This window comes from Siphateles boraxobius, unplaced genomic scaffold (genome assembly GCF_051911475.1).
Source record: "Siphateles boraxobius isolate OS27281-9 unplaced genomic scaffold, OSU_SipBor_1 63, whole genome shotgun sequence".
In the NCBI taxonomy this organism is placed as follows: domain Eukaryota; kingdom Metazoa; phylum Chordata; class Actinopteri; order Cypriniformes; family Leuciscidae; genus Siphateles; species Siphateles boraxobius.
Genome location: NW_027509190.1, coordinates 1457665 through 1485028, shown reverse-complemented (window position 1 = coordinate 1485028; position 27364 = coordinate 1457665). Strand labels below are relative to the sequence as shown.

General features: G+C 41.2%; 1 long non-coding RNA gene and 12 other non-coding genes across 13 annotated transcripts in view; 3 read left to right on the top strand and 10 right to left on the bottom strand.

The window, feature by feature from the left end:
- Nucleotides 1-27364, bottom strand: part of LOC143719415 (uncharacterized) — a 694388-nt gene that overhangs the window by 332549 nt on the left and 334475 nt on the right. The gene's annotated exons all lie outside the window — the stretch shown is intronic.
- Nucleotides 8765-8837, bottom strand: trnav-aac (transfer RNA valine (anticodon AAC)). The gene has a single exon. It is a non-coding gene; the product is annotated as a tRNA-Val (tRNA).
- trnav-uac (transfer RNA valine (anticodon UAC)) lies at nucleotides 9046-9118 on the bottom strand. Its single transcript has one exon. It is a non-coding gene; the product is annotated as a tRNA-Val (tRNA).
- trnav-cac (transfer RNA valine (anticodon CAC)) lies at nucleotides 9384-9456 on the bottom strand. The gene has a single exon. It is a non-coding gene; the product is annotated as a tRNA-Val (tRNA).
- On the bottom strand, nucleotides 9579-9651 carry trnaf-aaa (transfer RNA phenylalanine (anticodon AAA)). Its single transcript has one exon. It is a non-coding gene; the product is annotated as a tRNA-Phe (tRNA).
- trnav-aac (transfer RNA valine (anticodon AAC)) lies at nucleotides 10677-10749 on the bottom strand. Its single transcript has one exon. It is a non-coding gene; the product is annotated as a tRNA-Val (tRNA).
- trnav-uac (transfer RNA valine (anticodon UAC)) lies at nucleotides 10964-11036 on the bottom strand. The gene has a single exon. It is a non-coding gene; the product is annotated as a tRNA-Val (tRNA).
- trnag-ucc (transfer RNA glycine (anticodon UCC)) lies at nucleotides 18368-18439 on the top strand. The gene has a single exon. It is a non-coding gene; the product is annotated as a tRNA-Gly (tRNA).
- trnad-guc (transfer RNA aspartic acid (anticodon GUC)) lies at nucleotides 18667-18738 on the bottom strand. The gene has a single exon. It is a non-coding gene; the product is annotated as a tRNA-Asp (tRNA).
- Nucleotides 19078-19149, top strand: trnag-ucc (transfer RNA glycine (anticodon UCC)). Its single transcript has one exon. It is a non-coding gene; the product is annotated as a tRNA-Gly (tRNA).
- On the bottom strand, nucleotides 20599-20670 carry trnad-guc (transfer RNA aspartic acid (anticodon GUC)). The gene has a single exon. It is a non-coding gene; the product is annotated as a tRNA-Asp (tRNA).
- On the top strand, nucleotides 21313-21384 carry trnag-ucc (transfer RNA glycine (anticodon UCC)). Its single transcript has one exon. It is a non-coding gene; the product is annotated as a tRNA-Gly (tRNA).
- On the bottom strand, nucleotides 21610-21681 carry trnad-guc (transfer RNA aspartic acid (anticodon GUC)). The gene has a single exon. It is a non-coding gene; the product is annotated as a tRNA-Asp (tRNA).

Sequence of the window (27364 nt, the reverse complement as noted above, 5' to 3'; positions counted from 1 at the left end):
GTGAAGCATTGAGCTAATATGACGCCTTTCCTGGAATTGGGAAGGCTGTTTGCAGCGAGCTGTAGTCGCGCTGATCGGAGGCGACAACCTATCTCTGCAACTCCTCGTTAGTATAGTGGAAAGTATTTCCGCCTGTCACGCGTCAGACTCGGGTTTGATTCCCCGACGGGGAGATCCAGTTCTTTACTGCTGCCAAAAGACCGGTACAAAAGTTTTGCTCCAGCAAACGAATTACAGGAGGAGCTGGCCAGGGTCCCCAGACAACTATTTTAACGACAGCTTGAGCAAAATGAAATGCGTTGGCCGGGAATCGAACCCAGGTCAACTCGCGCGGGAGCCGAAAATGGTTAAGCTTAACTTCCCTTAACTTTTCCCATTCATTCTCTATGGTAGTGCTTAACACTACGGATGCAATATACCTTTGGCCAAACGTAGACTTCCTGGCGCTGTTTCGCTTTTCTGTGGCGGGGAATTTAAAAAGCGTAGTGTCATCTGTCAATCAATCATTCGCAGTGGAGGGGGGAGACCCGTTTTACGATCGGAGAGATATTTGTTTACCAACTTGTTAGCAAACTTGTTTTGTTTTGTTACTGTCTAAACTACCTTACCTGCAGACAGATTTTAACTCAGGTAACTGCATTTAGATCATTATTCAAATATTTTATCATTTAAATTGCATGTATATTATCATGTAATCGTATTGTTATCGTGTTGAATGGTTTGTGACGTTAAGAAACAGCAAACCAAACTCCTGGGTTTAAATACAGCTGTTATTTTACAATGGTATCTTTGTTTGTAAAGGTGAATGTTTCATCATTGATTTCATCATTGAATGTTTCATTATATGATGCACTCAAATAATATGTTTAAAATATTTTAAAAGTGAAGTAAGATGTAATGTGCAGTAGTATGGAGGACCAAACCTGCAGAATTTATGAATAAATAAATGAATAAATAGATAAATAAATAAATATGATAATAGGAAAATAAATAAATGAATCAACGACTATAATAAAATAAATATCATTAATTTTTAATCAAATGTATTTTTGTATTATTTGTCCCCTAATTATTTATTATTTGCTTTTATATTTTAATGTATTTTTATTGTTTTAAATTAATTTTTTCCATTTATTCTTATATTTATTTATGCATTCATTTATTTTTATATGCATTTATTCCAATATGTATTTATTTCCACATTTATTTATTTTTAACCTTTATTTATTTACATTTTCTTTCTTTTTATATTTATTCTTACATGTCTTTGCCGTGCATAATAATAATGTGGGTTGGTCTTGCTTACCAAATATAAAAATGAATTACAGAATAAATAAAAGTTAAAAAATATTTTGTATGTAAAAATGTAAAAAAGAAAATAAATTAAGGAAAAAAACTACAATTTATTCTTTGATTAAGAATAAATCATATTTATTTATCAATCCATTTAATCCTTTATTTATTTTCCTATTATCACATATTATCACCTATTATCTTTTTATTCATTTACATATTAATTTATTCATTTTTACATATTAATTTATTCATTTTTTATTCTGCAGGTTTGGTCCTCCTATTGTCACCGATTCATTCATCAATGACACCACTTCATCAATCGCAACTCAGCGCACCTGGTCTCGCTCAACATCCCCGGAATTCTAATCGCTTCCACCTGCTCATCATCATTACACACCTTGTTGCACACCATTCATAAGCTTCAGTCTCCTCTCACTCAGTGTCCGGTCTCGTCTATCCGTTACCTGTGACTCACTGGGTCCTTGTGTTCATTTCCTGGTTCCAGTTATTGCCTGATTTCAAGTGGTTTTCACTCCATGCTAATGTCCTATTTATATCTCCTCTGCAGCGGCCGTGAATTGGGTTTCCTGATACTCATGATCACCTTCCTGTGTTTCACCTGCACTGATCTACGACTGTTCAAGTGTCCTTCAGTAAGATCCAGCTGATCAAGTCGAGCTCTTTCTGTATCACTCCTGTTCACGGAATCCTCTGGGACTTGGGAATTAGCCTTTCGCCGAGCCCCGCCCCCCTTAGTTACTGTTGCTACGACCGACAAACAAATGGTCAAACACGACCAGCGGGACAGATTGCCATGACGGGAAGAGGTGTACCCGTGCGTGTCAGTGACCTTTTTTGGATCAATACCTCCGCGATATCCTCCAGATCGAGGCAAAATGGGTTACAGTATGCAGTGGAGGGATATTCAAAATATAAAATACGCAATGAAGGAGACACGACTACTATCGAGGCTAATGCTTATACTGTCTCAAGCGAAATCTGAGAAACCCTATGACCTGTACCTCAAATGCAACCAGCACAGCCTTTAAGAAGATTTTATAAGCTGGTTCAGTGGCCAATTGTTTGGAGTTAGAAATATATAACTCACGCTCCATATTTAGTAATTTTGCCTCCGATACAGGATTATACATTCTCTTTAACGAGCAGGTTGTTCATTACCACGGCAACCGCTTGCGTGTCATGCTGAATGCGATTTTCGTGTTTATAAAGTAACTATACATAAGAGAGAGAAAGATGCAGATAATCATACATTATTTAAGGTTATTTCTATTTGTTACGATATTGATATTAACTGATGTTGTCAAGCAAGCTTCATGCTTTCCCCGTTGCGAACCTGCACTCCTCTAAACTGTAACGTTAGCCTGCGGGTGCTGCACTGCTAGTGACTGTTGCTCATTTCCCCCCGAAAATATCATGTTAACAACAAACCTTTAGAAAACGTAATTCCTTTGTGGATCCTCTTGATCTGCTTTCTCCATGTTTCTTTGACTAATCTCAGTGTCAGTCTCACGCACGCTGCACGCGAGTTAACCATGTTCAACACATGTAACTGGGAGTGGGGCCGTCCACACTGTTTTTATCCATTGTAGGCACCGCTCACGTTGTGTTTTCGGCTTTGGAAACGGAAGAACACAACTCCTCCAGACAATCTCTCGGGGTATCTAGTGTCCGATTTACAAACGCCGTGGGCACCGCTTCACCATCTTGCTTGGAGTCAATGTTTGACGGACATGCTCACATAGTAACGGTTGCTATGATGTGTGATTGGTCAATGGCCGTTTTGGGGGAGGGGCCGGCGAAAGGTCAATTCCCCCGGGACATCACGAGCCTTCAAGTATTCTGAAGTTGCTTATGCTTGTTTAAATAAACATTGTCACTCTATCTTTGTGTCTTCGTCCATCAGTACAAGCCTGACAGAAGACCGGACCATACTATGCAAGCTTCATCGGCTCATAATGTCCTACATTCCGGTGCTGAGACCACTCAGGGCGCCACCGCATCGACTGCCACAGTACATTCGCCTCTCTCCGCAGCGGACGCTGCATCATCCAGTCCACCTACTACACTTCAAGAAACCCTCGCTGAACTTAGTCGCACTCTACAGAGTCTCCGACCGGCATCCAGTAGCCCCATGGCCCGACCCGCTTCATATTCGGGAGACGAGATATGCAGTGGATTCCTTTTGCAGTGTCGACTTTACATGGAGATCCATGCCCACCAATTCATCTCTGAAAGAGCCAAGATATCCTATGGGTACAGGAATGAGCTATGGGTTTCTAATGCACCTGCTCTACAATCGTTGAGTTGCTTTCTGGAACACTTTCAAGTTGTCTTCGCACAAACCTCGAATGCGGTTTCCATCCACGATCAGCTGCTATGTTTACGTCAGGGCTGTTCCACGGTGGCAGACTATGCCCTGCAGTTAAATTAGCAGCTTTTTGCCATGTTAAAAACACTGGGCAGTCTATAGTTTCAGTCGCTCTTGAACAAGCATACCCTAGAAGAGGTGGGACTCACGTCCAAATCAAGTTTCCGTTGTGTAGTGGTTATCACGTTCGCTTTACACGCAACGGCCAGTCGCATGTAGGTGTAGAGCATTGCTAGCCAATAAGAACGCAGGAAATTCCAGGGAGGCGGGACTGAAAAAATACACGAAATTACAGGTTCGAGTCCCGTCTCGACCACAAATACCATAAAGTGTATCTAGATTCAAAAATGATTAGAAACTCATGTTAAGTACTATTTACATATAATAAACTAACTTTGTGCACAAAATAGAATAAAACGTGAAAGATTTGTTATTGTGTAGGATGTACAAAATGTGCAATTACCTTAATAAACATTTACATTATAATAGGGTATAGTTTTCTTTAATATAGAAAATATTTTAATGTGAATAATTGTAAATTCAATTCAAATTTATTTGTATAGCGCTTTTCACAATACACATTGTCTCAAAGCAGCTTTACAGAAATTGCATTTCGGAAATGTAAATAGAAAAATACAGTTAGTTAATCAAGTATTAATTTATGGCATAACATATCGCCGGCTTTGAGTCGTCTCTTCACAGGCGTCGAGTCGTCTCTTCACAGGCGTTGGGGCATCTGAAGTCTCCGTGAGAGGCTGGATACAAACTGGAGCTGACGAACGCTATTTACCTCGGGACTAGCGTCCCGAGATAACAGCAGAAAGGCAGATGGGAAATAATTAGCATAGCTGATGTTCATAATGTTAATGCATTCAAACTGATTCAGCAGTAGTATCAAAGGTTAAGCATTAAGTGAATGCTTGGTTAAAGAGATGCGTCTTTAATCTAGTTTTAAACTGGGACAGCGAGTCTGAGTCTCGTACAATATCAGGAAGGCTATTCCAGAGTTTAGGAGCTAAATGCGAGAACGCCCTCCCTCCTTTAGTGGACTTAGATATCCTAGGAATGACCAGAAGCCTCGAATTTAGTGATCTTAAAGAGCGCGATGGATTGTATGGCGATAGAAGGTCTGTTAAATACACAGGAGCTAAACCATTTAGGGCTTTATAGGTCAGTAGGAATACTTTGTAATTGATACGTAACTTAATAGGTAACCAGTGTAGAGATGATAAAATAGGTGTTATATGATCATATTTTCTTGATCTAGTAAGAACTCTAGCAGCTGCATTTTGCACTAACTGTAGCTTGTTGATTGAGGATGCAGGACAACCAGCTAATATAGCATTACAGTAATCTAGTCTCGAGGTCATGAATGCATGAACTAACTTTTCTGCATCAGAAACAGATAGCATGTTGCGTAGCTTAGCAATGTTTCTAAGGTGGAAAAAGGCTGTTCTTGTAATATATGAAATATGATTTTCGAAAGTCAAGTTGCGGTCTAGTATAACACCCAGGTCTTTTACTGTAGTGGATAAAGTAACAGGACATCCTTCTAAATTAAAGTTGTATTGTAAGGGATTTTGTGGGTAGTTTTTTGGACCAATAAGTAGTACCTCCGTTTTATCTGAATTTAATAGCAGGAAATTACACGTCATCCAGCATTTTATATCATTTAGACACTCTGTCAATTTAGATAAGTTAGTGTTTTCATCTGGTCGTGATGAGATATATAATTGAGTGTCATCAGCATAACAGTGGAAATTAATTCCATGTTTTCTTATAATATTACCAAGTGGCAGCATATATATTGAGAATAGCAGAGGGCCTAACACCGATCCTTGCGGCACTCCATAGTCTACTGACGTTATCTTTGATTTTTCCCCATTTAAACAGACAAAATGGTAACGGTCTGATAAGTACGATCTAAACCAGCTTAATGCCTGTCCCTGAACACCAGTGTAGTTTTGTAGTCGATCCAAGAGTATTTTATGATCGATAGTATCGAACGCAAGACTAAGATCGAGTAGAACTAGTATTGAGATACAGCCTTGGTCAGAAGCTAAAAGTAAATCATTTGTAATTTTAACTAGCGCAGTTTCTGTGCTATGATGCGGTCTGAATCCCGACTGGAATTTTTCATAGATATCATTTTCTTGTAAGAAAGAGCACAATTGAGCGGACACAATTTTTTCTAGTATTTTAGACATAAATGGAAGATTTGAGATGGGTCTGTAATTTGCTAAGTTATTTGGATCTAATTGCGGTTTCTTAATGAGAGGTTTTATTACTGCCAGCTTGAATATTTTTGGAACATGACCTAAAAATAAAGACGAGTTAATAATATTAATAAGAGGCTCTTCGACTACAGGTAACACTTCTTTCAGTAGTTTAGTGGGTATTGGATCTAATAAACATGTTGTTGGTTTAGATGCAATGATAAGTTTATTTAGCTCTTCCTGTCCTATAGTTGTAAAGCGGTGTAGTTGTTCTAGAAGGGCCATAATTGAGGCTGAATCATAAGACATCATAGAGGATTGTATATTTACAATTGTGTTTCGGATGCTTTCTATTTTCTCATTGAAGTAATTCATAAAATCATTACTACTATATTGTAATGGAATATTTTGCTCTGGTGATGTTTGTTTATTTGTTAGTCTAGCCACGGTGTTGAATAAAAACCTTGGATTATTTTGATTATTTTCTATTAGTTTGTGGAGATGCTCAGCCCTGGCTGCTTTTAGAGCCTTTTTATAACGTGACATACTGTCTTTCCACGCGATTCTAAAGACCTCTAAATTAGTTTGTTTCCATTTACGCTCTAAGTTACGAGTTTCTCTCTTGATTGCATGCGTAGCACTGTTGTAGCATGGTGCTTTAGTTTTCTCTCTAACCTTTTTTAATCTAATTGGTGCAACAATATCTAGTGTACTAGAGAACATGGTGCTCAAACTGCTAGTCATTTCCTCTAGTTCATCTGTTTGTTTGGGTTCACTGAGCAGCTGAGATAGATCAGGTAAGCTATTTGAGAATCTATCTATAGTGGTTGGAACGATTGTTCTGCCTGGTCTATAACGTGGCGCAACATGACAAATTTCAGCAGTACGTATTATACAAGTTACCATGTAATGATCAGTGAGATCATCACTTTGCGGTATAATATTTATATCAGTTGGATTGGTTCCATATGATATAATTAAATCTAGTGTATGATTTAGACGATGAGTGGGACCACTGACGTTTTGCGTGACCCCAAAGGAGTTTAATAAATCTGTAAACGCAGTCCCTAACGCATCATTTGTATTATCTACGTGTATGTTAAAGTCTCCAACAATTATTGCTTTATCGACATTGACCAATAGATCTGAGAGAAAGTATGCAAACTCTTTTAGGAAATCAGCATAGGGCCCTGGAGGTCTATATAGGGCAGCCAATGCTAGAGATAATAGGGATTTCTTTCTTACATCTAAGAGCGTAATATTTAGTACAAGTACTTCAAACGAATTAAACCTGTGACCTGTTTTCTGAGTAACATTAAGAATATCTCTATAGATTGTTGCAACACCGCCGCCACGACCGATCAGACGGGGCTCATGCTTATAACAGTATCCTGGTGGAGTGGACTCATTTAGACGAAATAATCATTTGGTTTAAGCCAGGTTTCAGTAAGGCAAAGTACATCGAAACTATTATCTGTGACCATTTCATTTACAATAACCGCCTTAGGTGTGAGCGATCTAATGTTTAGAAGACCTAGCTTTAGAAATTGTTTTTGTTCACTGATATTTAGATTTTCTGGTTTAATTACAATAAGATTTTTGCTAGATCCTACACTAGATTTATTGTTTGGCCTCACTAAGTGAGGAATAGACACAGTTTCTATATAATGTTCTACACTACTTATATCAATTAAGTTGGGACAGCAAAGACTGTGATTTGGACTTTGACTTGTAAAGAAAGTTCAATGTCCAAAATGTAAAGAACATTTTGATAATGTTTTAGACCTTTACATTTTACATTGAGATCTTTACATTATATTTGTTTAACTATGTACAGAAATCCAATATATATATGAAATATAACCAGTAAACACCAAATAGTAAGTTTCTCGTTTTATTTATAGTACAAAAATATACATATTATTATGTAAAACTGAAAAAGGTAATGTATTAAATACTTATAGATTAAACAAAAATAACATTAATAATAATAATAATAAAATATAAAGCTGTGGAGAACATGGGGAAAAAAAGATTTTTTAAATCAAATAATTATGTAGTGTTTAATGATAACAGTTATTAACATTTAGTGTTTACACATCTGAGCAAGATAAAATAATGCACGTCAATAAAATTTACTTTAAATACACTAAAGTACAATGCAAACAAGGACAAAACTGTTTGATTTGAATGAACAATGGAAATAAATTTAACAATTTAAAATGATAGATTATAGATTAAACAACAGCAATAGTAATATCTAAAGTTGAGGAGAACAGGAAAAAACAAGAAAAAAAGCATTTTAAATTAAACAATTATGTACAGAGTATAATAGTACCAGTGCTTAACATTTAGTGTTTTTCAAATCTGAGCAAGATAAAATAATGCAAGTCAATAAATGAACTTAAAAAAAACACTAAAATACTATCCAATACAATAAAATACAATACTTTTGGTATTTTAATGAACAAATGGAAATACGCTTGTTCAAAAGCAACTGAAACTATAGACTGCCCAGTGTTTTAACATGGCAAAAAGCTGCTAATTTTGTTGGCAGACTGAACATTTTATATTACTGTACAGGAAACCTCAATGGTCATTTGTTTTATTTTTGTCCTTTTCTAAGAGATTAAACCACAAACATCCCTGCAAGTGCAAAAAACACCCACAGTTTCCGCCCAGTTTCGAACTGGGGACTTTTCGCGTGTGAGGCGAACGTGATAACCTCTACACCACAAACACGTCCTCAGGTTGCAGACATAAATCTTTAGGTGCACGCTTATTAAAAAGCATATAAAGGAAATGATCGCTGCACCCACGTAGCTTGGCAAACAGTTTAAATTTTCTGTCAGAATCCAACCATTGTTTCTGCTCGGTTTCGAACCGAGGACCTTTCACGTGTTAGGCGAACGTGATGACCACTACACTACAGAAACCTATTGATGAGGCATATGTGCTTTTTACAAGATGGCTCCTTCCCATAATCTGCTCTGCAAGCAGTGTGACCGTCTGTGAATTCCACAAACAACAGAACAGAGGTCATTCGGCATGGCAATCTGCCTAGAGCTCCTTGGTACGATGGCCTTCACCTGTCTCAAAAGTTTTGTAGCGAATTGCAGCATTTATATTTAAAATGCATCCACTTGTTTCCACCCAGTTTTGAACTGAGGACCTTTCGCGTGTAAAGCAAACGTGATAACCACTACACTACGGAAACTTGATTTGGACGTCAGTCCCACCTCTTCTAGCGTGCGCTTGTTCAAAAGCGACTGAAACTATAGACTGCCCAGTGTTTTAAACATGGCAGAAAGCTGCTAATTTTGTTGGCAGACCAAACATTTTTTATTACTGTACAGGAAACCTCAAGGGTCATTTGTTTTATTTTTGTCCTTTTCTAAAGAGTTAAACCACAAACATCCCTGCAAGTGTACTGACCTGCTCACCAGAAAATCGCATACGAAATTTTTGCAAAAACCACCCACAGTTTCCGCCCAGTTTTGAACTGGGGACCTTTTGCGTGTGAGGCAAACGTGATAACCACTACACTACGGAAAAAATCTTTAGGTTGCAGAAATAAATCTTTAGGTGCACGCTTGTTAAAACGCATAAAAAGGAAATAAGCGCTGCACCCACCTAGCGTGGCAAACAGTTTAAATTTTCTGTCAGAATCCAACCGCTGTTTCTGCTCGGTTTCGAACTGAGGACCTTATGCGTTTTAGGCAAACGTGATGACCACTACACTACAGAAACCTACTGATGAACCGTATGTGCTTTTTACAAGATGGCTACTTCCCATAATCTGCTCTGCAAGCAGTGTGACAGTCTGTAAATTCCACAAACAACAGAACAGAGGTCATTCGGCATGGCAGTCTACCTACAGCTCCTTGGTACGATGGCCTTCACCTGTCTCAAAAGTAAGGGTTTTGTAGCGAATTGCAGCATTTATATTTAAAATGCCTCCACTTGATTCCGCCCAGTTTTGGACTGAGGACCTTTGCGTGTAAAGCGAACGTGATATCCACTACACTATGGGAACCTATTGATGAGGCACATGTGCTTTTTAGAAGATGGCTCCTTCCCATAATCTGCACTGCAAGCAGTGTGATAGTCTGTAAATTCCACAAACAACAGAACAGAGGTCATTCGGCATGGCAGTCTGCCTACAGCTCCTTGGTACGATGGCCTTCACCTGTCTCAAAAGTAAGGGTTTTGTAGCGAATTGCAGCATTTATATTTAAAATGCCTCCACTTGTTTCCTCCCAGTTTTGAACTGAGGACCTTTTCGTGTAAAGTGAACATGATATCCACTACACTACGGAAACCTGACTTGGACGTCAGTCCCACCTCTTCTAGGGTACGCTTGTTCAAAAGCGACTGAAACTATAGACTGCCCAGTGTTTTCAACATGGCAAAAAGCTGCTAATTTTGTTGGCAGACCAAACATATTTTATTACTGTACAGGAAACCTCAATGGTCATTTGTTTTATGTTTGTCCTTTTCTAAATAGATTAAACCACAAACATCCCTGCAAGTGTACTGACCTGCTCAACAGAAAATCGCATACGAAATTTTTGCAAAAACCACCCACAGTTTCCGCCCAGTGGACCTATCGCATGTGAAGCGAAAGTGATAACCACTACACTACGGAAACACGTCACCAAGGTTGCAGACATAAATCTTTAAGTACACGCTTATTAAAAAGCATATAAAGGAAATGAGTGCTGCACCCACCTAGCCTGGCAAACAGTTTAAATTTTTTGTCAGAATCCAACCGCTGTTTCTGCTCGGTTTGAAACCGAGGACCTTTCGCGTGTTAGGCGAACGTGATGACCACTACACTACAGAAACCTATTAATGACACGCATGTGCTATTTAGAAGATGTCTCCTTCCCATAATCTGCTCTGCAAGTAGTGTGACAGTCTGTAAATTCCACAAACAACAGAACAGAGGTCATTCGGCATGGAAGTCTGCCTACAGCTCCTTGGTACAATGGCCTTCACCTGTCTCAAAAGTAAGGGTTTTGTAGCGAATTGCAGCATTTATATTTAACATGCGTCCACTTGTTTCCGCCCCGTTTTGAACTGAGGACCTTTCGCGTGTAAAGCGAACGTGATAACCACTACACTACGGAAACTTGATTTGCACGTCAGTCCCACCTCTTCTAGCGTATGCTTGTTCAAAAGCGACCGATCAGCGCGACTACAGCTCGCTGCAAACAGCCTTCCCACTTCCAGGAACGGCGTCATATTAGCTCAACGCTTCACAGAAGCCAGTGAATCCAAAAAAATAATCTAATACCATTTAAATATGACGTGTCTATATAAAACGTGTCACATTTTTAAATTAAAGACCTTGATTACGAGCATTCTTCCTGACCGCACAACCGGGGTTCCAGTCTACATCCAAAGGCCTGCTTTGTTGGTATAGTGATGAGCAAGGCTGCCTTCCAAGCAGTTGACCGGGTTTGATTCCTGGCCAATAAATCACATTTGTAAACTAAAAACCTTGATAATGAGCATTCTTGCTATGGGTTCGATTCCTGGGTCTGTCCATTCTTGCTGTATGGGTTCGATTCCCGGCCAACGCATTGCATTTTTCTCAAGCTGTCTTTAAAACAGTCGTCCGGGGCCCCTTGCCAACTTCTTCTGTAACTTGTTTGCTGGAGCAAAACTTTTGTTAAGGTCTTTTGCAGCAGTATTGGACTGGATCTCCCCGTCTGGGAATCGAACCCCGGTCTTACGCGTGACAGGCGGAGATACTTTCCACTCTACTAACGAGGAGTTGCAGAGACAAGTAGTTGTGCCCGATCAGGTAGACTTCCAGGGACGGCGGCATGCGTCATTTTAGCTCAACGCTTCACAGAAGCCAGTGAATGCAAAAAATTATCTAATTCCGTTTAAATATGAAGTGTCTGTATAAAACGTATTACATTATTAAATTAGATTAGGCCTGGTAGGTCAGGTCAATAAGTTCATGCAATTTTTTTAAGTGCCAGGTCCAAACAAAGAGAGTTTCAGTTCATCTGCACCTGCCAGCTGCTAATGTATTGCGAAAATTCTTGCTGATCGCACAACAGGGCTTCCAACCTACATCCAACAGTCTTGCATTGGTGGTATAGTGGTGAGCATAGTCAAGTCAAGTCATCCTCATTTATATAGCGCTTTTAACAATGTAGATTGTTTCAAAGCAGCTTTACAGAGATAAAGATATAATTTAAGGTAACAGAGATTGGTTTGGTTTTATAGTGGCTCTTGAAAAATGTTTTTCCAGCTAAAGTTAGTTTTGATTGATTCACTTCCGTCTAAATGATCATTTGTTATTAAATTAGGGGCCGCTAAGACAACACCGTTCTCTCTAAACAGACTTTAAACGTGAACCTGTGATAGACGCTGATGGCGTTCACATGCGCATTAAGAATTGATTCTATAGTTATGTGCGTTTGAATATATGTGCGCAGTTTTGTAATTCCTTACAAACCATGCCTAAACAAACTACTTGTCTATAAATTTTGATGCAGAATTTTTATTTTATCTTATCACTTTGGGTAGGTACGCGAACCGAAAAATTCCACAACGCTTTATCTGTAGAGTGGTATAGGGATCCTCCATAGGGAGAGGCTAGTTGGCACTTCAGCACTGCATTGTCATCAGGTCCAGGCGAAAGTCCTTCGTCAGATCTGGAAACGGCCTGGATCCAGCAGGCTGCGGGAAAACCTCGGGATAAACAAAGACACTAAAATTAGCGTAGATGCCATTCTTCTTATGATGTAACGAGTACATCAGGATTTGAGGGAAGTGTTCCCAGTTCCGGCTGACCTAATCTAAGCAGCCTAATATTGAATTATAGAAGTCTATAGAGTGTTATGTGAATGCTAGGTCAAAGAGATGTGTTTTTAGTCTAGCTTTGAACTGACAGACTGTGTCTGCTTCCCGGACAATGTTAGGAAGATTGTTCCAAAGTTTTGGTGCTAAATAGGAAAAGGATCTACCGCCAGCAGTCGATTTATATATTCTAGGTATTATCAGCTGGCCGGAGTTTTGAGATCGCAATAGACGTGAAGGACTATAATGCGTTAAGAGCTCGCTCAAGTACTGGGGAGCTAAACCATTTAGTGCTTTGTAAGTAATCAGCAATATTTTAAAATTTATACGATGTTTAATAGGGAGCCAATGCAGTGTTGACAGAACCGGGCTAATATGGTCGTACTTCCTGGTTCTGGTAAGAACTCTAGCGGCTGCGTTTTGAACTAGCTGTAGTTTGTTTATTAAGCGTGCAGGGCAACCACCCAGTAGAGCATTACAATAATCTAGCCTTGATGTCATGAACGCATGAACTAGTTGTTCCGCATTTGTCAATGAGAGCATATGACGTAATTTAGATATATTTTTAAGATGGAAAAATGCGGTTTTACAGACACTAGACACGTGGCTTTCAAATGAAAGATTGGTATCAAAGAGCACACCCAGGTTCCTAACTGACGACGAAGACTTAACAGAGCAGCCATCAAGTGTTAGACGGTATTCTAGGTTATTACGTGTGGAAGTTTTTTGTCCAATAATTAGAATCTCTGTTTTTTCAGAATTTAGTAGTAGGAAATTACTAGTCATCCAATTTTGAATATCAACTATGCATTCCGATAATTTTGTGAATTGGTGAGTTTCGTTAGGTTTGGAAGAAATATAGAGCTGAGTATCATCAGCATAACAGTGAAAGCTAATTCCATGTTTCCTAATGATATCTCCTAAAGGTAGCATGTACAGAGTGAACAGCAAGGGTCCTAGTACTGAGCCTTGTGGTACGCCATACTGAACTTGTGATCGATAAGACATCTCTTCATTTACTGCTACAAACTGATAGCGGTCAGATAAATATGATTTAAACCATGCTAATGCAATTCCACTAATGCCAACATAGTTTTCTAGTCTATTTAAGAGAATGTTGTGGTCAATGGTGTCAAATGCAGCACTAAGATCAAGTAACACTAATAGAGAGATACAACCACGATCGGATGATAAGAGCAAATCATTTGTGACTTTAATGAGAGCAGCCTCAGTGCTATGGTGCGGTCTAAATCCTGACTGGAAATCCTCGCAGATACCATTTCTTTTAAGAAAGGAACACAGTTGTGAGGATACTGCCTTTTCTAGTATCTTTGACTGAAAAGGTAGATTTGAGATCGGCCTGTAATTGACTAATTCTGTAGGATCAAGTTGCGTTTTTTTAACAAGCGGTTTAATCACAGCCAGCTTAAAGGTTTTTGGTACGTATCCTAGAGACAAAGATGAATTAATGATGTTAAGAAGAGGATCTATGACTTCTGGAAGCATCTCTTTCAGTAGTTTAGTCGGTATAGGGTCTAACATACATGTTGTCGATTTAGATGAATTAACAAGTTTGCTAAATTCTTCCTCTCCTATGGCAACAAATGAATCAAATTTTACCTCGGGGAGACTATAATGCACTCCCTGGTGTGATGCTGTAGTAGACGGTTGCATAGTTATAATTTTGTCCCTAATATTATCAATCTTATAAGTGAAGAAGTTCATAAAGTCATTACTGCTGTGTTTTTTGGAAACTTCTGGGCTTGAAGCTTTCTTTTTCGTTAGTGTAGCCACTTTTTCAAATAAATACCTTGGATTATGTTTATTTTCTTCTAATAGGGTTGAAAAATAAGCAGATCTAGCAGCTTTTAATGCCTCTCTGTAAGCAATCGAGCTCTCCTTCCATGCAATCCGAAATACCTCTAGTTTTGTTTTCTTCCAGTTGCGCACCATTTTTCTGGCTGCTCTCTTCAGGGCCCGGGTGTACTCGTTGCACCACGGTGTTGGACTATTTTCTTTAATCTTCTTTAAGCGCAACGGAGCAACTGTATCTAAAATGCTGGAAAGGAGAGAGTTAAAAGTTTCTGTTGCAATATCAAGTTCTTCTAAGCTATCTGGGATGCTGAGACAATGAAACTGATTAGGAATATTATTGATAAAGCAATCTTTAGTGGCAGAAGTGATAGGTCTAACATACTTGTAACACGGAGTTGGCTTTGCAGCCTTGGCTAAATGTAATTTACATGAGACTAGATAATGATCAGAGATGTCGTCGCTCTGCTGCAGAATTTCAACAGCATCAACATTGATTCCATGTGATAATATTAGATCTAGAGTATGATTACGACAATGAGTAGGTCCTGACAGGTGTTGTCTAACTCCAATAGAGTTAAGAATGTCTTTAAATGCCAATCCCATTGCATCTTTTCCATTATCTACATGTATATTAAAATAACCAACAATTAGGACTTTATCTGCAGTCAATACTAATTCTGATAGAAAGTCAGCAAATTCTTTGATAAAATCTTTATGGTGCCCTGGTGGCCTGTAGACAGTTGCCAGCAGAATTCTCAAACTTGATTTATCGTTTACATTATATATTTTTACATTAAGCACCAACCCTTCAAAAGAAATATATTTATACTAGATTTTTTAGTGGTTTTGAAAATATTACTATAAATTACAGCAACACCTCCCCCTTTGCCTTTCAGGCGAGGTTCATGTTTATAACAGTAATCATGAGGGGTGGACTCATTTAAAGTAATGTAATCGTCTGGTTTTAGCCAGGTTTCTGTCATACACAGCACATCTAGGTTATAATCTGAAATCATATCATTAACTATGAGTGCTTTTGAAGTAAGGGATCGAATATTCAGCAACCCAAGCTTTATCGTTTGCTCATCTGTATTATATCTATTTTTTATTTGTTGAATATCAATTACATTTTTAACCTTAGATCGGTTTGGACGTTTTTTGGATTTCCAAATTCGGGGAACAGACACAGTCTCTAAATGATGATATCTAGGTGAAAGAGCCTCTATGTGATGGGATTTATCTGACCTTGGTGACGCGAGGCCGCTAGCAGACGGTCGGTTTAGCCAGTTTGTCTGCTTCCTGACCTGAGCCCCAGATTGTCATTTTTGTCTCTAAGACTATGAGCCAAATTACTAGAGAGAAGAGCAGCACCATCCCAGGAGCGAAGAATACCATCTCTTTTCAACAGGTCAGGTTTGCCCCAAAAACTTTTCCAATTGTCTATGAATTCTATATTATTTTTGCGGACACCACTTAGACCGCCAGCCATTGAGTGATGACAATCTGCTAACTATCTCATCACTCCTTCGAACAGGAAGGGGGCCAGAGCAAATTACAGTGCCTGACATCGTACTTGCGAGTTCAAACACCTCTTTAATATTAATTTTGGTGATCTCCGACTGGTGGAGTCGAACATCATTAGTGCCGACGTGAATAACAATCTTAGAGAATTTACGATTAGCATTAGCCAGCACTTTTAAATTTGCTTTGATGTCAGGCGCTCTGGCTCCCGGCAAACATGTGACTATGTTGGCTGGTGTCCCTATTTTCACGTTCCGTGTAATAGAATCGCCAATTACCAGGGCACAATCAACAGAATTCTCAGTGGGTGTTTCACTGAGTGGGGCAAATCGATTTGTTTTGGTAATCGGAACGGAAGAGTGGTTTTTTGATCCGTGACTAGAGCGATCCCTCACTGTCACCCATCTGCCTGGCTGCACAGGCAATAATTCAGCCGGAACCGAATCATGTAAAGAGTTCACTATGCTAGGCGCATCCAAAGTAGAATCTAAAGCTCTAGCACACTTACTATCCTAAATTAAAGTTTGGATGCGTGTTTCTAATTCTGAAATCTTCTCCGTCAGCCTGACTGTTTCCTTGCATTTATCACATATAAACCCTATATTGCCGACGGGGAAGGCTATGCTAAACATGTAACATGAAGTGCAGGTGACAATAAAAGGACAAGACATTACTCACCGTGTTTGTTGACTGATTCTTACTCACCTGGGCTTTTTATGAACTCAGAGGCGCGGGCGCGCGAGAGAAAAAAAAATAAATAACTGAGCGCACGGGTGGCGCATTAACAGGCTAGCGAGTTACTAGCGTGTTGTTCTAACAATAACGGAAGCTAGCGATGTCAGGTTAATCTGGGATGTTGTCTAAGCTGTATTTAGTAGTATAAACAACTAGAAATGGTAGTAAATGATGGTTCAAAACAGAAAGAAATACAAAGCTAATTCGAGGCTTAGACGGAGCTTACAGCCTCGAAGCAAACAAAACACAGCAGGCAGCTAGGCAGACAGGAGCAATCGATCATAGCTGCCTTCCAAGCAGTTGACCTGGGTTCGATTCCCGGCCAATGCATCACATTTGTAAATTAAAGACCTTGATTACGAGCATTCTTGCTATGGGTTCGATTCCTGGGTCTGTCCGTGCTTGCTGTATGGGTTCGATTCCCGGCCAACGCATTGTATTTTTCTCAAGTTGTCTTTCAAACAGTTGTCCGGGGCCCCTTGCCAACTTCTCCTGTAACTTGTTTGCTGGAGCAAAACTTTTGTTAAGGTCTTTCGGCAGCAGTAAAGGACTGGATCTCCCCGTCGGGGAATCGAACCCCAGTCTTACGTGTGACAGGCGGAGATACTTTCCACTATACTAACGAGGAGTTGCAGAGACAGGTAGTTGTCCCCGATCAGCGCAACTTCCAGGAACGGCGTCATGCGTCATTTTAGCTCAACGCTTCACAGAAGCCAGTGAATCCAAAAAATAATCTAATACCGTTTAAATATGAAGTGTCTGTATAAAACGTGTTACATTATTAAATTAGAGACCTTGTTTTTTAATATGGTGCCTGGTAGGTCAGGTCAATAAGTTCATGCAATTTTTTTAAGTGCCAGGTCCAAACAAAGAGAGTTTCAATTCATCTGCACCTGCCAGCTGCTAATGTATTGCGAAAATTCTTAATGACCGCACAAGAGGGCTTCCAGCCTACATACAGCAGTCTTGCGTTGTTGGTATAGTGGTGAGCATAGCTGCCTTCCAAGCTGTTGACCTGGGTTCGATTCCCGGCCAAGGCATTGTATTTTTCTCAAGCTGTCTTTAAAACAGTTGTCCGGGGCCCCTTGCGAACTTCTCCTGTAACTTGTTTGCTGGAGCAAAACTTTTGTTAAGGTCTTTTGGCAGCAGTAAAGGACTGGATCTCCCAGTCGGGGAATCGAAGCCCAGTCTCCGCGTGACAGGCGGAGATACTTTCCACTATACTAACAAGGAGTTGCAGAGACAGGTAGTTGTATCCGATCAGCGCGGCTTACAGGAACGGGGTCATGCGTCATTTTAGCTCAACGCTTCACAGAAGCCTGTGAATGCAAAAAATAATCTAATACCATTTAAATATGAGGTGTCTGTATAAAACGTGTTACATTATTAAATTAGAGACCTTGTTTTTTAATATGGTGCCTGGTAGGTCAGGTCAATAAGTTCATGCAATTTTTTTAAGTGCCAGGTCCAAACAAAGAGAGTTTCAGTTCATCTGCACCTGCCAGCTGCTAATGTATTGCGAAAATTATTGCTGACCGCACAAGAGGGCTTCCAGCCTACATCCAACAGTCTTGCGTTGGTGGTATAGTGGTGAGCATAGCTGCCTTCCAAGCAGTTGACCAGGGATCGATTCCCGGCCAACGCATCACTTTTGTAAATTAAAGACCTTGATTACGAGCATTCTTGCTATGGGTTTCGATTCCTGGGTCTGTCCATTCTTGCTGTATGGGTTCGATCCCCGGCCAATGCATTGCATTTTTCTCAAGCTGTCTTTAAAACAGTCGTCCGGGGCCCCTTGCCAACTTCTCCTGTAACTTGTTTGCTGGAGCAAAACTTTTGTTAAGGTCTTTTGGCAGCAGTAAATGACTGTATCTCCCCGTCGGGGAATCGAATCCCGGTCTTCCGCGTGACAGGCGGAAATACTTTCCACTATACTAACGAGGAGTTGCAGAGACAGGTAGTTGTCCCCGATCAGCACGACTTCCAGGAACGGCGTCATGCGTCATTTTAGCTCAACGCTTCACAGAAGCCAGTGAATCCAAAAAAAAATCTAATACCGTTTAAATATGAAGTGTCTGTATAAAACGTGTTACATTATAAATTAGAGACCTTGTTTTTTAATATGGTGCCTGGTAGGTCAGGTCAATAAGTTCATGCATTTTTTTTAAGTGCCAGGTCCAAACAAAGAGAGTTTCAGTTCATCTGCACCTGCCAGCTGCTAATGTATTGCGAAAATTCTTGCTGACCGCGCAAGACGGCTTCCAGCCTACATCCGACAGTTTTGCGTTGGTGGTAAAGTGGTGAGCATAGCTGCCTTCCAAGCAGTTGACCCGGGTTCGATTCCCGGCCAACGCATCACATTTGTAAATTAAAGACCTTGATAACGAGCATTCTTGCTATTGGTTCGATTCCTGGGTCTGTCCATTCTTGCTGTATGGGTTCGATTCCTGGCCAACGCATTGCATTTTTCTCAAGCTGTCTTTAAAACAGTCGTCCGGGGCCCCTTGCCGACTTCTCCTGTAACTTGTTTGCTGGAGCAAAACTTTTGTTAAGGTCTTTTGGCAGCAGTAAAGGACTGGATCTCCCCGTCGGAGAATCGAACCCCGGTTTTACGCGTGACAGGCGGAGATACTTTCCACTATACTAACGAGGAGTTGCAGAGACAGGTAGTTGTCCCCGATCAGCTCGACTTCCAGGAACGGCTTCATGCGTCATTTTAGCTCAACGCTTCACAGAAGCCAGTGAATCCAAAAAATAATCTAATACCGTTTAAATATGAAGTGTCTGTATAAAACGTGTTACATTATTAAATTAGAGACCTTGTTTTTTAATATGGTGCTGTAGGATTACAAATTTTATTTAAATGTTTAATTTAGATTTCCAATACAATAGTATTTTATATTGAGAAAGTTTATAAATGATGAGACCAGGAAATCTCTGCAAACGGTAGGGGTTCCCAGCAGGATATTCCTGACTGTCCCATCTCAGTGCGAGAAGGCTAGGCTTTACCTGTTCTCATTGTTTTACCGGGTGAAGAGTCATGCTGAGCAAGTTTGAACACCTGCTATTTTATTACTGAGACCATTTGTCTTGGAGTTCTTATCTCAGTGCGAGAAGTCCTGCACCGTTCTGTTCTCATGTTTCAGCTCATTTACATGCTTTGTTCCTCACAATGTAATCCCTCCCCCTTGAAATGTATATAAACTACAATGTAAAGTTCCCTTAGTTAGACGATGTTGGAATGACTGCAGCTACCGACAAGCAATAAAGAACTTCTGCTTGGATAACTTCCACTGTCTCCTGGTCTGAGCTTCTAACTTTTCTACAAAGAAAAAGATCACTACAGTGCCTGGTAGGTCAGGTCAATAAGTTCATGCATTTTTTTTAAGTGCCAGGTCCAAACAAAGAGAGTTTCAGTTCATCTGCACCTGCCAGCTGCTAAAGTATTGCGAAAATTATTGCTGACCGCTGAACAGGGCTTCCAGTCTACATCCAACAGTCTTGCGTTGGTGGTATAGTGGTGAGCATAGCTGCCTTCCAAGCAGTTGACCCGGGGTTGGATTCCCGGCCAACGCATCACATTTGTAAATTAAAGACATTGATTGCGAGCATACTTGCTGTATGGGTTCAATTCCTGGGTCTGTCCATTCTTGCTGTATGAGTTCGATTCCCGGCCAACGCATTGCATTTTTCTCAAGCTGTCTTTAAAACAGTCGTCCGGGGCCCCTTGCCAACTTCTCCTGTAACTTGTTTGCTGGAGCAAAACATTTGTTAAGGTCTTTTGGCAGCAGTAAAGGACTGGATCTCCCCGTCGGGGAATCGAACCCCGGTCTTCCGCGTGACAGGCAGAGATACTTTCCACTATACTAACGAGGAGTTGCAGAGACAGGTAGTTGTATCCGATCAGCGCGGCTTCCAGGAACGGCGTCATGCGTCATTTTAGCTCAACGCTTCACAGAAGCCAGTGAATCCAAAAAATAATCTAATACCGTTTAAATATGAAGTGTCTGTATAAAACGTGTTACATTATTAAATTAGAGACCTTGTTTTTTAATATGGTGCTGTAGGATTACAAATTTTATTTAAATGTTTAATTTAGATTTCCAATACAATAGTATTTTATATTGAGAAAGTTTATAAATGATGAGACCAGGAAATCTCTGCAAACGGTAGGGGTTCCCAGCAGGATATTCCTGACTGTCCCATCTCAGTGCGAGAAGGCTAGGCTTTACCTGTTCTCATTGTTTTACCGGGTGAAGAGTCATGCTGAGCAAGTTTGAACACCTGCTATTTTATTACTGAGACCATTTGTCTTGGAGTTCTTATCTCAGTGCGAGAAGTCCTGCACCGTTCTGTTCTCATGTTTCAGCTCATTTACATGCTTTGTTCCTCACAATGTAATCCCTCCAGGTCCAAACAAAGAGAGTTTCAGTTCATCTGCACCTGCCAGCTGCTAAAGTATTGCGAAAATTATTGCTGACCGCAGAACAAGGCTTCCAGTCTACATCCAACAGTCTTGCATTGGTGGTATAGTGGTGAGCATAGCTGCCTTCCAAGCAGTTGACCCGGGTTCGATTCCCGGCCAACGCATCACATTTGTAAATTAAAGACCTTGATTACGAGCATTCTTGCTATGGGTTCTATTCCTGGGTCTGTCCATTCTTGCTGTATGCGTTCAATTCCCGGCCAACGCATTGCATTTTTCTCAAGCTGTCTTTAAAACAGTCGTCCGAGGCCCCTTGCCAACTTCTCCTGTACTTGTTTGCTGGAGTAAAACATTTGTTAAGGTCTTTTGGCAGGTGTAAAGGACTGGATCTCCCCGTCGGGGAATCGAACCCCGGTCTTCCGCGTGACAGGCGGAGATACTTTCCACTATACTAACGAGGAGTTGCAGAGACAGGTAGTTGTATCCGATCAGCGCGGCTTCCAGGAACGGCGTCGTGCGTAATTTTAGCTCAACGCTTCACAGAAGCCAGTGAATCCAAAAAATAATCTAATACCGTTTAAATATGAAGTGTCTGTATAAAACGTGTTACATTATTAAATTAGAGACCTTGTTTTTTAATATGGTGCTGTAGGATTACAAATTTTATTTAAATTTTAATTTAGATTTCCAATACAATAGTATTTTATATTGAGGAATTTAAATTGAGGAATTATTTATTAATAAGGAAACTGATCCTACTCTCTTCCATTGACCAAAGGTCTTGCCAGCCCATTTTGCGTTGTTCCACACTCTCCCATCTCATCCACTCTCCCTGCTTGGCCTGGGAAATGGCCTTTATACATCTCATCCTCTCCTCCTGCTTTCGCACCTCGTTGACTACCAGCTTCCTCCTTTGGGCTGGGCCTGCCTTGTGCCATTTAGGAGGAGCTAAACTGAGCCCAAAACCCCCTCTTCCATGCTGTACCTGTCCCACGATATCCCCAATTTGAAGGTCAGCCTTTGCCTCTACTACAGATTTCTTTGCTGACCACTTTCTACCAGTTTTTACCACATGGGCTGCCTCCCTTACACATTTGTCGCGTGACTCTGCTAAAGTCATTTCCAGTCTGACCTTGGCACACTTAAACTCCTCGGTTAAAGCAGAGACTGGCAGCTGCAATACTCCTTTACTATAAAGTCCCACTCTGCTGAGGCAGCGTGGAACTCCCAACCATTTCCTGATGTATGAACTTATTAACGCTTCCAGCTTATCCACTGTTGTCAAAGAAACCTCATACACAGTCAGTGGCCACAGCAACCTTGGCAGTAGACCAAACTGAAAGCACCAGAGTTTCAGTTTGCCTGGTAGAGCACAGCTGTTTATGCTCTTCAACCCTTCCACTGCTTGTCGTCTAACTTCTCCCACTCGAACTGTGTCCTTTAGATCCCCATCGTACCATCTCCCTAGACTCTTCACTGGCTTCTGAGAAACTGTTGGTATTGCCTCACCATTAATGAAGAATGTTTTATCTACTACCTTGCCTTTAATTATGGAGATGCTCCTTGATTTAGAGGGCTTAAATTGCATTCGTGCCCATTCAATATTATCTGTTAACTTCCCCAATAACCGATTAGTGCAGGCTACCGTTGTAGTCATGGTTGTCATGTCATCCATGTATGCTCTGATTGGTGGTAGTCGCATCCCAGAAGCCAAGCGCTCTCCTCCTACTACCCATTTTGATGCCCTAATGATTACTTCCATTGCCATGGTAAAAGCCAGTGGAGAAATGGTGCATCCTGCCATTATTCCAACCTCTAAGCATTGCCATGTAGTGCTGAATTCTGGAGTTGAGAAACTAAATTGCAAATCTCCAAAATAGGCTTTCACTAAATTTGTTATCGACATCTGTACCCTGAAAAAATCAAATGATGCCCAAAGAAGCTCATGTGGCACTGAACCATATGCATTAGCCAAATCCAGGAATGTCACGTGGAGCTCCTTCCTCTCCTTTTTAGCTGATTGAATTCGTTGCCAGATAACACTGATGTGTTCTAAGCATCCTGAGAATCCTGGAATGCCCGCTTTTTGAACTGAAGTGTCAATGAAGCCATTCTTTAATAGGTAGGTTGGACAATCTCTGAGCAATAATGCTGAAGAAAATCTTGCCTTCGACGTTTAATAGTGAAATAGGGCGAAACTGACTGATGCTTGTAGCATCTTTTTCTTTGGGTATAAATACTCCCCCTGCTCTGCGCCATGCTCTAGGTACAACCTGCTTTTCCCAAGCCACTTTTATCAATTTCCACAGAATTCGTAGAACTCCTGAAGCACTCTTGTACACTCTGTACGGAACTCCATTAGGCCCTGGAGATGATGAAGCCCTTGCCTTTCTCACAACCTGCCTTATCTCTTTCCACTTAGGTGCACAGACCTCCATTTGGTATTCTGGTGGATTGACAGGTGGGATGGCTGACGGAATAGACATAGGCTTATGCCTTTTTGCATCTGTATGTGTTTCCTCCAAATATCTCTCTAGCTCAACCCTAGATGCTTGTAAAGTGCCATTCTTCTCACTGGTGAATAACTTCTTTGCGAATTTGAATGGATCTTTATAGAAATTAGCCCTCGCACGCTCCTTCTTTTTGTAGCGTTTCCGTAGGCGCTCAGCTCTGCGTAATGTTGCAAGCTTATCTTTTATGGGCCTTTGTAAGAGATTGAGTCCCTCCTTCTGACTTTGTTCCGCTCTTTTCCATTGCTTCCTCAGCTGTCTCCTTTCTCTAACTAACCCTTCAATTTTCTGCTGCCGTCTAGACAATCCAGGAGTAGTTTGTACTTTTTCCTTCCTTTTTTCCACACCAAACCTCTCACTTCCATATGCGTAAATGATGTCCCCAAATTTATCCAGCTTCTTTTCAACTGTACCAGTTAATCTTTCTAATGCATAGCATAGATCTGTGTTTACTGTGTCCCATGCAGTTTTCTCACAAGCTCTTGGCCATCTAACTCCAGGCCTATGCCCGTTGAGGTTCTTTTCTCTCTTATGCTGGTTAGTCTGACCGGTTTCACAAGAATCAATGTGTTCATCACTAACTGTGCAAACCCTCCTCTCCTCTATGACAGGGGTGCTGATATCCTGCGAACTGTGGTTTGCTTCCTGTCGCTGGATTTCATTCGACTGACTTGACTGACTTCGTAAGAAGTACTGATCAATGCGAGGCCCTTGTCCCTTCTCCCTCAAGCATTTCATTTTCCCTTGATGAATCTTCAAACCCCTGACCGTTGTCGCCTTGCTCCAGCCACAGACACAAGCTTGGAGTTCAATGGCTTTGCTAACTGCAGAACCTGAACTAGTCTTTTGTGAAGTACTCCCTATACTCATATCCGTTTCCATTCCAAAGTCGTTAACCATGTTGTCCACCATTCATCTTCCGCCCCTGCTCTCGCAGACTCTAGGGGTATTTTCCTCTTTCATTTAGAAGCCTTGGGCGGGTGTCTCTAGCATCCTGTAAACACAGAGCTGGATACTGCCGACAAGGGTAGCTAACCCTTACCAGCCCCATTGGGGTCTCTTTCCTCCTGTCAGCTGTCTCTCCAGGCTGTCACAAGGTCTTTCCCTTGTTGCCAGCAGCACTATTCACCGCAGTCACTGGACGTATCCAGATCTTCATGATTTCCATTACACGAGAGTAGATGTTAAAACTTCATGCTGATTTGTACTCGGCTTTCGCCAAGATAATCACCAACTAAGACGTAGCTTTACAGTAACCTATGCTTCTCCATCCATTTACGCTTCTTTCCATCTGGTGACGTGAATCTTCTGTCTGGTGTTAATACAGTGTATTGCGCGTCAGCACACACAACGGCTGCAACCACAGTGCGGTCCCCCCATAACAACCCTCTGGATTGAGCGGAGTAGGGAACATCTCTAGGGTCTTCAAGTGGGCACCTTCCGTCCTCAGTGTTTCGTCGACTAGCCCACAACACCTCAAGAGGGCTCGACAGTGACTCTGGCATCCCAGAGTCACCCCCCTCCGTCCCCCACTCAACTCAGCCCAGCTTACTGACCTCTACTTCCCTCTTGCTGCTGAGACCTAACCACAATCTCTCCGCAACCCAACCATACGCGCCAACCCGTTTGACTAAGGCTGTCGAGCCCCACTGGTGCGTTAATATGCAGTTTCAGTGGCAACGGTTCCGTATGGCATACCACCTACCACAAAACACAATATCTGCCCAACCACCCGTCATTCACACAATATACACAGGAACGTAATGACTGTAAATACTATACAACCTATACAAATAAACCAACAGTTGCTGCTGAGACCTAACCACAATCTCACAATCTCTCCGCGACCCAACCATACGCGCCAACCTGTTTGACTAAGGCTGTCGAGCCCCACTGGTGCGTTAATATGCAGTTTCAGTGGCAACGGTTCCGTATGGCATACCACCTACCACAAAACACAATATCTGCCCAACCACCCGTCATTCACGCAATATACACAGGAACGTAATGACTGTGAATACTATACAACCTATACAAATAAACCATCAGTTGCTGCTGAGACCTAACCACAATCTCACAATCTCTCCGCAACCCAACCATACGCGCCAACCCGTATAAACTACAATGTAAAGTTCCCTTAGTTAGACGATGTTGGAATGACTGCAGCTACCGACAAGCAATAAAGAACTTCTGCTTGGAAAACTTCCACCGTCTCCTGGTCTGAGCTTCTAACTTTTCTACAAAGAAAAAGATCACTGAAGTGCCTGGTAGGTCAGGTCAATAAGTTCATGCAATTTTTTTAAGTGCCAGGTCCAAACAAAGAGAGTTTCAGTTCATCTGCACCTGCCAGCTGCTAATGTATTGCGAAAATTCTTGCTGACCGCACAAGACGGCTTCCAGCCTACATCCATCAGTCTTGCGTTGGTGGTATAGTGGTGAGCATAGCTGCCTTCCAAGCAGTTGACCTGGGTTTGATTCCTGGCCAACGCATCACATTTGTAAATTAAAGACCTTGATTACGAGCATTCTTGCTATGGGTTCGATTCCTGGGTCTGTCCATTCTTGCTGTATGCGTTCGATTCCCGGCCAACGCATTGCATTTTTCTCAAGCTGTCTTTAAAACAGTCGTCCTACTCCCCTTGCCAACTTCTTCTGCAACTTGTTTGCTGGAGCAAAACATTTGTTAAGGTCTTTTGGCAGCAGTAATGGACTGGATCTCCCCGTAGGGGAAACGAACCCCAGTCTCCGCGTGACAGGCGGAGTTACTTTCCACTATACTAACAAGGAGTTGCAGAGACAGGTAGTTGTATCCGATCAGCGCGGCTTCCAGGAACAGCGTCATGCGTCATTTTAGCTCAACGCTTCACAGAAGCCAGTGAATCCAAAAAATAATCTAATACCGTTTAAATATGAAGTATCTGTATAAAAAGTGTTACATTATTAAATTAGAGACCCTGTTTTTATATATGGTGCCTGGTAGGTCAGGTCAATAAGTTCATGCAATTTTTTTAAGTGCCAGGTCCAAACAAAGAGAGTTTCAGTTCATCTGCACCTGCCAGCTGCTAAAGTATTGCGAAAATTATTGCTGACCGCAGAACATGGCTTCCAGTCTACATCCAATAGTCTTGAGTTGGTGGTATAGTGGTGAGCATAGCTGCCTTCCAAGCAGTTGACCCGGGTTCGATTCCTGGCCAACGCATCACATTTGTAAATTAAAGACCTTGATTACGAGCATTCTTGCAATGGGTTCTATTCCTGGGTCTGTCCATTCTTGCTGTATGCGTTCGATTCCCGGCCAACGCATTGCATTTTTCTCAAGCTGTCTTTAAAACAGTCGTCCGAGGCCCCTTGCCAACTTCTCCTGTACTTGTTTGCTGGAGCAAAACATTTGTTAAGGTCTTTTGGCAGCAGTAAAGGACTGGATCTCCCCGTCGGGGAATCGAACCCCGGTCTTCCGCGTGACAGGCGGAGATTTTTTTTTTTTTTTTTTTTTTTTTTGTCACAATGAAAGAGCAAAAGGTGTGGACCAATAAAAAGGTGGTGCCTGGTAGGTCAGGTCAATAAGTTGCACCTGCCAGCTGCTAATGTATTGCGAAAATTCTTTCTGACCGCACAACGGGGCTTCCAGTCTACA